General features: G+C 47.4%; 1 long non-coding RNA gene across 3 annotated transcripts; it reads left to right on the forward strand.

Moving 5' to 3' along the window:
* The first annotated feature begins 1,266 nt into the window (after positions 1-1,266).
* On the forward strand, positions 1,267-7,615 carry LOC108396350 (uncharacterized). 3 transcript variants are annotated; one of them, XR_001852923.3, is made up of 3 exons: positions 1,267-2,624; positions 3,051-4,784; positions 5,845-7,615. It is a non-coding gene; the product is annotated as an uncharacterized lncRNA (long non-coding RNA). The 3 variants fall into 3 exon arrangements; XR_005060680.2 differs by having other exon boundaries at positions 1,267-2,546; XR_005060681.2 differs by having other exon boundaries at positions 1,267-2,329.
* Positions 7,616-13,602: the final 5,987 nt, after the last annotated feature.

Here is a 13,602-nt window from a genome sequence, read left to right on the forward strand (position 1 = left end):
TTATGTAACATATTATTGGAAAAGGTGAGAAGGTGAGTCAAACTGTTTTGATTGGAAGGAGCAGAGACCCACTAAGTTGCCTCCAGCACTGTGGTTTGATTTTAAGGCCACACACAGATAATAAAGTAAGGGCCCCAATAAATGATGGGTTTAATGGCAACCCAGGAGAAGCCACATGGCTCAACCTGTTGGGAGGAATTAAAAGCAGTGGAACCAAGAGTACTTCAAGATCAATCACAGCTCTGAAAAAGAGACATTCCATCTCCTGGTCAGCTCAACAGCAGGCTTCATCCATCCTTGCCTTAATGCTCTGCCACTGGGACAACTTGGGTATTCCATTTCTGCCTCTGCTCTTCCTGCTGCTTGTTTAAGTGCCTGCTGCTTCAGGACCTGAAATGCCTGCCTTGTCTCTGTCTCCTTTTCTACCAGCTGTCCCTTCTACATCTCCTTGTCAAGGCGACCAACCAGTGAGTGGGCTGCTACTTGGACCAGGTGCATGGCCTAGGGGTGGGGTTGTAGGTATGACTGTGTGTGGACAAAGGTTCTGAGGAGGGCCTGAGGGTACAGCTGGTGGCCTGAAGGCCCAGGCCCCCAGCCCCTGCTCATAGACATGGCATGATTGAAAGATAAGAGGGGAGGGGAATAGGTTACACTTTTGACAGTTCTAGTCTGTGTCTAACCATCTTAGAGACTGCTTTTATTCTGCACAGTTAGGGAGCACATATCCCTAGGTCCTCCTGATGGCATGTATGTGCTCCACTTGGGTCAGAGAATCAGCAGTTGGAGGCTAGTGTGCATTTCAGCTGGTAGTGGATTGGTGGGGACGATAGAGGAAGACAAGAGATGGTGAGTATGTGCCAATGATTTATTAATTCATTAATGAGAGAAGCTGTAGGGTGACAAAGTGGTTTAAAAGAAGATAAAAGAACAAAGGTTTTGTGCACTGGGAATAAAAAGTAACACTGAGGAAAGACCACAAAGTCAGACACAAAACTGGTTAATGTCCTACAGGGCAACAAGACTATGACCTTTGAGGTTATTCTTTCCAACAGATAGAAATCATTTGCATCACTACTGAACAGAAAAGTCATTTACATTTTAAGTCTCTATATAGTATCATCTAATTTTAAAGAGTTATGCGTGTCTGGACTCTAACAGTAACTAATAAGTCAAAGTTACCTTCCCATAGGGAACCAGTTAATCCCCAGACAGGCTTGTTAGACATAGCTTTAATTGAATATTGAAAGGCCTTTTTGCTTTTCTTCCCCCAAGTTTTAATATTCTTCTTAACACAGAAAAAAATCAACAACGTTTTGCATCAGTGGGTATTATAGAAGGGAAAACAACAGTGAATGTGAGCAGCATAGTACCCAAGGAGTTGGGGTACTGGGATTCTTGCCTGGCTTGGCAGCTCACCAATAGTGTGACTTTAAATATGATCTCACTGGACCTCGGTTGCCTCCTCTGTCAGTTAGGGCCTTGGACTGCATGCTTGACAAGACTTTGCCCTAAAGGTCATTTTCAAAATTAAAAAATGCACCACTCCCTTTATCCACACTAATCCTGAGAGAAAAAGAGTAAGGGGTTAACACAAACTGCGCGGAAGAAATTTATGTGTAACTTTCTGGGCTGGGAGAGGATCATTTTGACTGCTCCAGAAAACACCCTCCAGTCTTGCATGTTAACAGGCCAGCCAGGACAACAGAAATGGGGCTGGGCCTGCAAGGAGCAAGTTTACAGGCTCTGACTCTTCAGCTGTGTGGGATAGGAGGCTGATGGTGATCACATTTCTCTATCGAAAGTCAAACTACTCACTTCTTCCACCCGCGCTGCAGCGGCGGCGCTGCAGCGGCGGCTGGTGGCGGATAGCGGGCGGCTGGGCGGCCCCTCCCGCGGCGGGAATCGCCCGCGCTCCTCCCTGTGGGGGTGGCGGCCCGGAACCCCAGCCGGCCCTGCAGAAGTCTCCGCCGCCCCACGGACGACCTGCTGCCACGGGGCCCAGGCCAGAGTCGCTTGGGGTGACTGTATCAACGAGCCACCTTGTTTTGTTAAACACACACTCTGCAGTTTCAGGCAACACCTGCCGGTTGCCGTGGCGTTTCTGTGTTGACAGAAACAGAGACACACCGAACCCTTTGATTTGAGTTGCAGATTGTGGATGTGGGTGCCTCACTGCTTTATCCCGGAAGGAAGGGTGGAGGGCTGCCCCCGCCATACTCACTTTCCTTCTCAGGTCGCCTGACTTTGGCTAAACAACAGTGTCTGTGTAAGCCTGAGCCACGCGGCGTCCTTTCCCCCTGCCAGGTGACGTGCAAGCATTTTCAGGAGGGTGAGCAGCTTCTTTATGCCCCAGGGACCACTTGGGCACACCCTTCTCTCTCTCCAGAGCAGCTGGAACCATGGAGCGCTGCCCTCTGGTTGCTCGTGTCAGCTCCAAATCGTGCCAGACGCACGGACGACCGAGAGTGAACTCTCCCCAGGAGCGCCATGCAGGCGTCCCAGCAAGAGGAAGAAAGGAACCAGGGGACCGAGAAGACAGCAACCAGGTGTTTGAACCTGACAAGAGGGTTTTAGAACGATGCTGAGCATTTGTGCAACCACTGCTTCTCCATGGGACATTTGGGGTAGGACGATTCTTAGGGCTCACTGAGGACCTGTTACGTTGCCGGGAGTTTAGCATCCCCAGCCGCCGCCGCCCCCCCCCACCTTTGGTACCAGGAGCACTTCCCCGTCTTTGTGACAACCAGAAATGCTCCCACCTATATCCAAATGCTCTTTGAGGATTGAGGTGCTTCCTTAGGTTGAAAACCACTGTTAGATCATTTCCTAAAATATATTTCAAAAGCATAAATAAATTCCTTGTTATGTAAGTCGTTATGATATGAAAAGGATTCCATGGTCAGTATCATCCTGGGTTTGGGAAACTGTAGGTTTAAAAAAGGAAACAGTGTCTTTCTGACAGGACTTTTCAGAATGTTTAACATATAAATATGTGTTTTGAATCATCAGGATTCCCCGATCTAATTGACAATGGTATTCTTTCTCTTCAGGACTCCAGTTGGGTGGGCCCACCCTGAATAACTCTCATCCATACTGCATCCCCAGAGCAGCCCCTGGGGATTTGGAATCCTCCAGCACCTGAAGCACAAGGGAGAGAGCTCAGAAGGCCCTTCTATTTTTCCTGAACTGAAGAACTTTCAGAACTCTGCAAACCGGATTGTGTGAAGCTACCAGGAAGGAGGTCCGAGTACCCAGAAACCACCACGGAGATGACCTCACAAAGAAACCAGTGTGGTGGGGCTCCTGGAGTGCTCACGGGGGCGTTCTCCCTAGAGGGGCAGGTCAACAGGCGCCTTGGCTTGCTTGGTTGAGGTGAACTAAAATAGCCTGGGTGGTTAGAAAAGAAGTGTGTGTGGATGAAAGTATTCAAATGCTGACAGATGGACTGGCGGGCTCCCCTCCTGCTGGCCTGGCAGCTTCTTTATTGAAAGCCTTGCCTGGGCGATGGATCTCAGCAGCTCTGTATGATTCTGGGAATATAAACCCAGGCAGATGTAATGGCAGCGAGTCACAGTAAACTGACAGCCGTCAGGAGCTCTGGAGGGAAATTGGAAGCCAGACTGTCCACTGCACTGAGTAAGCAGCAGGGCCATCCTGTTGTACAAAACACAAAGAGCGGAGTGTTCATGGCAAATCACCAGGTTTCTCAAAATGGAAGCATGAGCTGTGCCCACTGAGCCTCAGGCTTTGCTACAAGGTCAGGGGACAAAAACCTGACTCTTCGCCTCCAAGGGGGTGCGGCAGCAACACACCCATTCCTCCCAGGGCCTGAGCAGGGGGCCAGGGTTCTGGAGATCTGCCGCTTCCCAGTGGGGTGAGCAGCCCAGTGCTGTCCAGGTCCCACACCCTCCCTGGCTTGTAAATTGGGCTCTGCTTTGCTCTGTGAAAATTTTCTCTGAGCAGTTAGAAACAGTTGGCTCCTAAATTTTTCCAGTTTAACTGGCTGGGCCAGTGCCTAAGGCCATGTTCCAGATCACAGCTTCAAAGAAAGAAAAGAAAAGGTCAGCAGTCCCCACCTCTCCAGGGCTAGTGGCTCTGAGGATCCAGCCTCACCATGCTGGACAGCCCAGAGTGGTGTTTCTGTTTTTGCTCTTGCTCACAGGTCATAGTCAAGCTTATTAAACTGGGATGACAGTAAACCAAAGACTAACTGATAATTAAAGCCACAAGTCAGGAGGCGTGGGCAAGTCCCTCCTCTGGAATCTCTAGTGGCCTGATCAGTAGGCGAATGCCCCTTGTTCTCCCCACAGCACAAAAGCTTTTGTGAATATAAAACCCTCTGCATGACTCAACCGCCTCGTGAGGTCACTTCTCCACTTGTCCATTTCTTCATCTCCCCACCCCACTGTCCTCATCCATTACAAGGACGGAGAAAATCTAACCACATTCCCCTGACTGCTGCCTCAACAGGAACATGACAGAAGGTTTCCAACTAAAACCAAAGTTACTCAGCAGAGCTTCCTGCCAGGCTGACAGGCTGGAGTGCATAGCATGCTACCCTTGGCTCTTTCTGGTCTATGAAATTTCTCTGTTTCAGTCACTTGAGAGCCTCCCCACTTCCTGAGGAGAGCGGACAAGAACTTCAGAGCAGACAAGGCTGAGCTGAGAGGAATTCTGTTACTTCAAAGACTGGTTCTCCTGCCAGTCTGAGGTTCTTGGTGAATGTCTGTCTCCCATTTCCGACACAGGGTGAAGAGCTACTGAAGTTGACAGTGTCCCCAAAGGTATTTCTGTATTTCTGCCTCTAACCTAGGGCCTGTGGCCTCCACAGCAATACACCTAACCTCTCTTCAGCAGGATGCTTTCTGTGGTTTTCACCTCTTGGTGCCTCTGCCGGCTCTCCAGCCCACGCTCTGGCCCCTGCTTGCTCCCTCCTGTCCATCACCACGTCCTCCGTCCTCTCTCCATCCTCCATCCCTGGGTCCTCTCTCCATCCTCCATCCCTGGTCTTAAGCAGCAGCCCCCTTTGCACTGAAGAGACTACGGTGAGGAGGGGCTGCAATTGGGGGTGGGGTAGATTATATGATTTTTGCACACTATTCCAGAATAGGTTTGTGGTTATTTTAATTAAAAAAAGAAAAACTGTTCCCTCCAAATCTTTGAGGGCCTCTGATTCCAAAAAGGTGTGGACGATATTTAGCCCATGGCTCCATGCTGCTTACCCACCTTGACAGGCTGTTACTTACCCCTGAACATAAGGACCTTAACACGAGAAGCAACAGTATTTTGGGTTTCTACTTTTAGCAAGAATCTCTTTCCACTATACTGTAGAACTCTAGAGGGCGGGGACTTTTTGACACTGACTTCCATGGTCTTTGCCAGAATGCCTGGAACATAGTAAATGTTCTCAGGCGATATGTGTTTGTTGGATTACTGTTACTCTTTCAAAATAAAAACTAAAAAGTCACTCTCTGTTCTCAGGATGCTGTATACGCAAGTATTTAGGCTTGTTAAAAAGAAACAGGTCCATAATGGTGTCACTTATGTTAAGCCCCACTAAGATTTAAATACCTAAACCAACTGTAATTTCAGTCTCTCACAGAAGTGAAATTTTAAACCAATCACTCTGACATTTTCTGATCAGCACTAGTGAGTAACTGGCCTAAGACCCCCTTCCCTTCCCCCTAAGGTGACTTTGTATGACACCATCTTTTCTTCCACTAATAACTTCCTTGTCCCACCCATTTTCTGCTTATAAAAGCTCAGATGTTGCCTAATTCATGAATCATTGAATAAATGATTAGATCTTTAAATATACCTGGTGAAATTTTTGTTCTTTCACAGGTTAAATACATCTTGAGAAATTGCACACATCTCATATAATCAGGAATGAATGTTACCAAACCTCTTGTCTCATCTACCACCTTATCATCTGTGATTAGCAGACTAAGACATAGCAAACCAGGAGATCTGGAGACCAATGAAGACGTTTGAGACAAAGAAATCCAATGGAGTTCTAAACAAAGATGAGAAGTAGAAAGATGGTCATCCTGTGAAGTGGCCCCCAACCTCAGACCTGCCCTAGGTGTTACCACCCGCCTCTGGCCTTGTGGCAGGGTGTTGAAGATGCTCGGGCATATCCGCTCTGGACGTCCTGGCCAGGGAGGAAGAGGAAGCAGTCACTGGGGGTGAGCTCAGCGAGGCAGGCAGAAGCAGTGGTGACAGTGAGCACAGTGCACACCAGGGGCGACTGCAGGGAGGTGGCTTAGGACAGAGGAAGCCGCAGAGTGGACTACCTCTGCTGTGGCAGTGGCTTTCTTCTCCCTGCTGTCCCCCAAACACATTCCAATTAGAAAATAGTAATAATTGTGCATAGCTCTGAAGGCAAGTCTAGCATTCCTGTGTGTATGTCCATAACTGTATGTAAGTCCCACCAGATTTTTGTTCCTGGGGAGAAATATAAGCCACAAACATAATGTTGCCTTTCAGTGTTGAATCACTACTACTTAAGAAGTTAAAGAAAAAAGTGTCATCAAACCCTCTATTACCAGCTACATTTAAGTGAGACCAGTGCAAGGTCCTGCCAGCAGCTGATGACCATTTTCCAGAAGGGAATGCTGGGCGAGAGAGGCCAGTATTGGGATGAGGATGAGAACCACCACTTTGGTGAAGGGTCTTGTTTGTTTACTTGGTTTGTTTGTCTATTCATTTATTTTAAAATATTTGAAAGCCTCTGGTTTATACACAGATCACCTACTTGAAATACTACCAAATGGTAGCATTATGGTGAGAGAGAATTCAGCCACTTCCTGGCCAGTAATGAGGGTTTCATTTTATTCTACTTTTCCAGAGTTTAGAAGTCACTTTGAAGTGAACTCTAAAGAAATCTTCCCTGGTATCCCTTGGGTTTGCTGATCCTAAGACGGGGACCATGGGCAGATCCCCTAACACACACTCTGGGGGTTAAGTCCCTGTCCCCCAGGGCACGTGCTGCCAAGGAACCAGGGCCCTCAGCCAGGAGGACTATGTGTTGGTCATGATGAGCCATCTGGCTGCCTGGGGAAAAGAGCCCTTCGGAACTGGTGTCTGAGACATTGCTGCCATCATCCCTGACCTTTGCCAAGGAGCAGGTTTGATTTTATCCAGAATGGCCAGTCTGGCGGTAAGAAAGGTAAATGTTCCTTAGAACATTTTCAGGGATTAGGCTTAAAACCCTCAGTCTCCAAACTGAACATTTTCTTGAGCTGTAGGACCTACACTTCACCTGGATTGTTCTGGGACCTCATCCTGCTCACCTGCCTCCCCATCCAGAAGGAGGGGGTCTCTACCCATCTCACTGTCCTTGCTTGTGTCTTGACCAATCATAAAGGCTTGGCTTTTGGTCTTAAATAAATGTACAATTTAAGTAAAAAGATAATTTAATATACCTTGTAGGAGAAGTCCTTCAGCAAGTCCTTGCTTCGAAATAAAATGTCACCCACAAGGTTTTTCTACATAGAAATTCTGGAGCCACTGTTCATCTACTATGACATGTGTTATGAATAAATTATTCCTGATAGAGTACCAAAGTATATAAGTGATTTACCTTTAAAAAATAAATGATAGCACAGGGTTGTTCATGTCATAACGTGCCCCTCTGCAACTTGGGTTGAGTGTTTTCTGGCATGGAAGAGGAGGTGGTGGCATGGTGTGTGTCCTGGGGTGTCACACCTCAGGGCTGCTGTCTGTCTGGGGGGCAGATGGAGGGAGAGGGAATGGAGGGAACTGCAGGGCCATGGCGCTGCAGCGGGGGTTACACAGCAGCAAAGAAAGGGGATTTCTAGGGCTCAAGAAAGCCAGAGCCTTCCTTTCCCTCCAACAAAGGAAAACACCATGTAGAGGTGCATTTAGCCCTGGAGACTTAAGAACCTCCCTTGCAGATTCTGCTTATTTGGGAGCAGACTCTGAGAGCACTCCCAGGCCAGGCCCTGAGGCCAGGCTCTCTGTGACCCCAAGGTGTGATTTGCTTGGTCTGATGAATTTTCTAATTAAATGTGTCAGCATTTTACTATTGGGCAAATTCGGGTAAATTCAGATTTCTGACTTCTTTCAAGAATCAGAAGTGTTGGCAACACTCAGTGGTGTGTGGCGACAATGGGCAAGGGCAAGTAGTGGCCGGCCCCATAAGCCAGCACACAGGCACGCAGCCGCCCCCCAGTTGGGGCCCTGTAGGCGGGAGGGGCCACGAGGAAGCTCCCCCATGGAGCCCCGCTCCCCTGTTCTCTCTGCCACTCCGAGGGAGTCTAGACACACACTTCCTGGATCAAAGTCAACCCTAGGAGCCATGATTTATTCCTAGTTTGACTCCCACCTAAACACAAAAGTCTCCTGCCCATGTACTAAGGCCAAAGAATGTCAGGATTAACCCCTAATGGAAACTGTTGAAAAAGCTAAAGGCAGCTTTAGCCTCAGCACTCCGTAGTTCCTCATTCAAACAGGGACTTCTTTAAGACTGAAGGAAGGGAGACACATGACTGAATTCAAAAGCTCACATGAAGGATGCCAGCCTCAAGGGTGCAAAGGCAGGCTTGTGGGACTCCTGTGCTTTCCAGACTCAGGGCAGGTGTATTGGGTGTCCTGACTGCAGCACAGTGGAGAGGAGGCCCAGGTGGCAGAGCGCACAGTGGATGGCCACAGGCAGCGCCAGGGCCCCACTGGCCCCACACAAGTTCAGTTCGCTGGCTCCAGAGCCAAGCTGGCCAGAGCAGGCAGGACCCAGAGCTGGAGCTCACGTGCATGGCACCAACCAATGTGTGGCTGTGCTGGCTGCTCCCTGGATTACACACCAACTTCTGCATGGGTGTTCAGTGTGAGGGCTGCCCTCTCCTTGGGGCTGGACTGTGTGGAATTGTGTGGGATGTGCTGAAAGGTGCCTTGGAGCTCCAAGGAACTGGGATTCCACAGACAGCATCTGTCCAGGGTTCCCAACAGTCACTACTCTTCAGAATCACTTAGAACACTTTCAAAATACTGATTCCCAGGCTCCAGCTCTCCTCCCCAACAACCCCCCTTCCCTCAGCTCCCAACAGACACATGCAGTGATTCTCACAAGGAATCAGATTTGGGAAACACTGATGTCATCCAAAGCCTTCACTCCCACTCGGAGGTATAGTCCCAGGTTAAGTAACTTTTCCAAGGCTGCACAGCTGGTTTGGCAAGACTTGGGTAACAGTACATGTCTTTTGAGTATAATTCTGAGTTTTTTCTGCAACATGTGTCCCAGAGGTACCCACAAATGGCCCACCAGACTACCCCAGGGATTTTGGATGTGGAAGAGGCTACGAAGCATGGTCTTTGCGCACGTAAAGTAACCCAGATAATTTCCCCAGTATTGGCTTCTATGGTGGTTTATGACCCAGATGCCTCAGTCTCAGGTCATCTAGGCAGGAGCTTCTGCTTCCAGCTTTATAATTATCACAGTTTCATTTGTCCTTTGAGAGGTGAGGAAAGAACTGCGTGTGCGTCTATAGGTTTCTCTGTGCCTCTGTTTACCTCTATTTAAAAGGGGAGAAGAGCTGGCACCCTTATGCCTGCTTCTTTGGAGCTCTGTCGGCTGTTTGGATGGCCACGCAAAGGCACCCAGTGGTAATTCCTCCCCAGGCAGAGAAAAAGGCTCTCCGGACTCACACAGAGCTATTCTTAAAGTCAAGGCTGCTCTTGCCACATTTGGAATAATTCTGGTGTCACAGTGCTGTGGTGGTGGTTCCTCTGGCTACACTGCATGCCCCCCAGGAAAGGCTGCCTGGCTCTCCTGGTTTCAGGAGGGCTGGTGAAATATTTCCTGTGGGGGATCTTGGGAAGATCCTCAGTTTTGAAGGACTGAACAAGATTTAAAAATTAATAAATAGTTAGCTTTGAATTCTTATTAAGTGCCAGGCATCCTGCCGAACACTTTACATGCATTATTGAATTTAATCCTTGCTACTGCCCTGTAACTGTAGTGTTATGACTATTCCCATTTTACATATGTAGGAAATGAGGCTCGGAAAAGTTAAAGAATGTCCCCAAGATCACATGCTGCTAAATGACAGAGCCAGGATTCAAATCCACGTATTTCAGTCTCTAGGGGCAAAGTGGGTGGATGACAGGCCACTGTCGTCATGAGCTGGACCTTTCATGTAGCAGCCGTGCATTTTTTAGTGGGTGCTATACTGTGATGCAGCTTCTGCCAAGGACAGCTAGGGTCACACAGCTGTGACTGCCTGCTGAGAGGTAACAGCCGCATCAGTTCAGGGACTGCCTGACCCAGCCTAACCAAATTGGAGCAAGTAATGGGTGTGACATAATTTGACATGTACATTGTTAATTGAACCCCGTGGGAGATGACTTTAAATAGACAAATACCATGCTGTGAATGATTTGGGTTATAAAACTCTTATTCTCTGACTGTTGCAGGAAAAAGAATTGCATCATGAGACATTGAACCCCATCCCCACCCCAGCCACCCCCAAAGAAGCTGTTGCAGGTTGAGGAGAGCAGCCAGCTAGCTGGACTGCAAAAGATTCTTCCTGAGACTTTCAGGCATTTCACTCTTACTTCCTAGAATTTTATCCCCCAAACACTCCTAAAGCCCAAATAAAAAACCACTAACTCTACCCATCCTCTCCCCAGAGACTTTCTAACCAGAGAGTCAGAACCCCAAAGCCAGCCCTGGTCAGCCTGCAGAACAGGCATCACATGAAGCCCCCATATGCACTCCCTACCCCACTCTGCCTTCCTCAGGTTCATGGAACTGAAAACCTGCCAGGGCCTCACACAGATGCAGTTTCCCGGGCCCATCTGCTGGTCCCATTCCCTTATCACTAGCAAGACTTACCTGCCCTATTTCCCATGTCCTTGTGCTTGGTTCCTGACCTTCCTAAAGAGGATGTGTGCCCCCAAGTGCTAGTACCACTGAGCCTAGTATGTGTTTCATATGTGCCCATCCTCTCAGGCAAGACCTGCTGATCTTACAACACACAACCAGCACCCAAGAAATGTTTAGTGTTGAATTAAGAAATGAAAATAAGACTAACAAAAGTTCTCTGGAAACCTCATGCCTTAACCCAAACTAATATTGGCTTTCAGGCAAAAAAAAATTCATTTAAGAGCAAGAGACCTTTGCCTTTTACAAAACTGAAGTGCTTTAAATAATGCAGGCTGATGAAGATGGCCAGGAGAGATAGAACATAGGGTGGCCTCCCCACAGGCCTTCTCTTTTTCCCCATTCCTAGCAGGATCCCAGCCATGCAGTTGAGAGGGATTGACCCCATTGCAACTCTCTGGGTGGACCTTGGTGGGCTTAAGCCAGTGGGCTCCATTGTCCTAGCACCCTAACCAGCGATTGACTTGGGGATGGCCAGCTGATTCAAACGCAAGAAGACTTTGCCAAGGGCTTCCGGGATCTTGTGATCATCAGATGAGACCATCTAAGAATAAAGCCAGTACCATGGGAGACTAAGAAGAGACCAAAAGATCTGTCGTTGTCATCGTTGATTTGTCCCGCTAATTTATTGGACCTTATCTGAAGCCCACCTGACCTCTGGACTTTTTAATCACATGAGAGAACAAAGCCTTTTTTTATTTAAGCCAAATAAATACAAAACACAATAATATGTAACTCCTTGATTCCTTTTTATTACTGAGCTCAGAGACTATATTTTGTCATTTTAAGTCACCTTTATCTTACAGCTTATTTAACTTAAATAAACATACCAAAAAACAAATAAAATCCCTAATTTTTCACTCTTCAAAGCCTTCCCAAGATCCCTACTCTTGTGACGTCCCATATGAATGAGGAAATAACAATGGCTCCAGCAAGACAGACGCTTGTTTCTTTCTCATGTGAGTAGAGTCTGGTCAGTATAGGAGCTACATATCACCAAGGTTCCAGGTTTGCTCTGTTTTTGTTCAGCCCTTCTTAGCATATGACTTCCATCCCCAAACCCACTTCCTGGTCCGAGGTGGCAGCCATCACATTGATTTTCTTGCTCCAGGAGGCACAGAAGGAAGGGAGAAGGGGAAAACATCAACACATCCGTAGTCTAACCCCTCTTAAGGAGTCTTCACAGAAGACCCACCCAACAACCCTGCTTATACCTCAGTGGTCATGCCAGCTGCTAATGTGGCTGATAAATGTAGTCTTCCAGCTGGGCACATTGCAACCCAGATTAAAATGTAGGTTGTGTTACTAAAGAAAAAGGGGAGAATAGATCCTGAGTAGGCAGCTTGCAGTTTCTGCCCCACCCTGCTTATCCAACAAGCCTGGCTTCTGTGTTCAGTTCTGCTGCTTGGTGCCTGCTCCTCCAAGGAGACCTCCTGGTTCAAGCTACAGTTTCTCTCTCCACAGACCCTTAACATCCCAAGCTGGTTCCCCACCTATCCCCACCTGGGATCCTCTAATCAGCATTTTCTGACTTACCCAGTTAAGAAGCATTCATTGAGTATCTACTGTCTTTTTTTTTATTATTAAGGTATCATTGATATACACTCTTATGAAGGTTTCCCATGAAAAACAATGTGGTTATTACATTCACCCTTATTATCAAGTCACACACCCCCCATATCGCATTGCAGTCACTGTCCATCAGTGTTGTAAGATGAGCATCTACTCTCTTTTATTAGACTGCATTAGTCTTTCATTAGAATCTTGGCTTCAGTTTAACTCAGAGTATCCTTGAGCTCCTTCTCTGTCATGCTCCAGTCAGACCCATTCATACCTACCCTTCTTCATTCACCAGTCTTTCTCTAGAACTATGTTCTTTCCAGCACAGGTCTGCTGTGCGACAGTTTCTAACCTCTTTGTGGCATTAGCATTCTCAGTCCCATGGAAAAGGCCCTTGTGGGCTTAGGGTCGCAATGACTGTGGTCAGCAACCACAGGTAAATCCGAGTTGGTTTTCTCCAAATCCTCATGGATGACAGAATATGAGTTTACCTGGGGACAGGTGACTGAGTGAGGCTCGGGCAATGTTTTTCAGTTCTCCCAAGATCTCTGGCCCGTTATTGCACATTTCTGACCCCCAAGACAGCATAGCAAGCCTCCGTTAGCAATGAACAGCACAAATAAGGCCAAGTCAAACAACAGTAATGAAGTGAATTATTGTGTCACTAGAGACAAAACAGTGGCTCTTCCCTACCTCACCTGTGCAAAAGCAGAAAAGAGAAAAAAAATTAATGTCTGATAATGCTAACAAAATGAATAACCTTGAGTCTTCATAGAAAGAATATCTTTCAGAAATATCTAGTTCTTTCACTTAAATTTTCTCTCACTTTGATTTTATAGACTAAAAGCTAATGTAACTCAAAATTTTACGTTCTATTGTCTCTTCAAATAAAAACATCATTAGGCAGATGTGAACAATTATTCCCAGCTGGGTTTTTTTTTTTAAGTTCAAGTCTTCAAAGAAGCAGCTAACTTGTACTTTAAATCATTGGTTTGGAATTAAACCTCTGAACTGATCCCAGCTGACAGCAGGAGGGGAGGGAGGTGGCTCCCAGCAAAGAGGAGGGACCAGGATGGAGATAAGGGTGCATTTGCTGGTGCCCAGAGCCCTGGTTCCCCAATGCCATCTGCCCGTGGCAG

This window comes from Manis javanica, chromosome 8, assembly GCF_040802235.1.
Source record: "Manis javanica isolate MJ-LG chromosome 8, MJ_LKY, whole genome shotgun sequence".
NCBI lineage: Eukaryota > Metazoa > Chordata > Mammalia > Pholidota > Manidae > Manis > Manis javanica.